Consider the following 1,221-nt stretch of genomic DNA (forward strand, 5'->3'; position numbering starts at 1 on the left):
GAACACTTAGGAGGAAAGTAATGATTTCCATGTTCTGGATTAATCTAAGCATGAGATCCAGAAACTTCTAGTGAGTTTCAACAATTTGCTAACAAGGTACATAAGTGTTCTAACAATATTGCCTCTTTATTTTAACCTTCTCTAAGCCTTACTGCAATCAAAGATGATTATATATGGAGAAAATCAGCACTTTGAGAGCTTTTCTGGAGCTCATTCAACTTGCTCTTTCTGGCTTAACTATTCCCTACATCAATATACACTAAGTATTCTCACTTTCCTAATTTGAGAGGTCAAGAATCTAAATGAAAAACATTTCTCTTCTTGTTAATGGTAAAATAGAAAGACTTGCATTGTGAGTTCTACTTTACTTTTACACACAAAATATTTTCTTTCTTTCTTGTAATTTTTTTTGTTTCCGTCACATATAAAATGAATCACATAAATATATTATTTTTATTCACCTAGGAAAATTTAAATTTGTTATCTCCAAATAGGATTATACAGCCAGACAATAGCCACAATGACAAACTTGAGAGGAAATTTTAAAAACCGTTTTTCTTCCCACTACTATATCAATGACCAATTTTAAAGAACCTCGTTCATAGAAATCTATATGGTGTAGAGAAGAAACTACTGTTTATCATTAAATTTTAGCTAGAGTTAGAAGGAGGAGAAAAAGTCAGAAGAAATGATGCAGAGACATCCTTTTACTGGGGAATAAGGGGAAGAAAGAAAGAGAAAGCTAGTGAAGTGGTCACTCGCGTGTCTACATTTTAGGTTCTCTAGGCTGTGTGTGTGAGAAAGACACACACACACAGAGAAAGAGACAGAGATGAGCTAAGACCAGGGCTCTAGGAAGCCGCTGCGCAGCTGCCCACGTCCACGTGGGGACGGCCATATTAACATAAACCCACAGCCTGAAGTCCAGTTTTCTTGAGTCACTCAATAACAGCTTTTGAGAGGTTTTGCTAGGAACAATTTGTAATTTGGAGTAACTTTTGGTACAACTAAGGTGTGCTACCTGTCAGCTGAGAGCGGTATATTGGTCCTAGCCCCAGGAGTAGAGAAAAGCTTATTTATGCTACTGTAAGGGTTTGTCTGAATGAAAGATAAGAAGGCTTTCTACATTTTTCACACTAAACCTCTGCTAAATCCGGTCAAGTACATATCTTCTTATAGAAAAAGCCCTTATGTTAAATAAAAACCTAAATAAAAACTGCT

The sequence above is a fragment of the Cynocephalus volans genome, chromosome 9 (genome assembly GCF_027409185.1).
Source record: "Cynocephalus volans isolate mCynVol1 chromosome 9, mCynVol1.pri, whole genome shotgun sequence".
NCBI classification, from domain to species: Eukaryota; Metazoa; Chordata; class Mammalia; order Dermoptera; family Cynocephalidae; genus Cynocephalus; species Cynocephalus volans.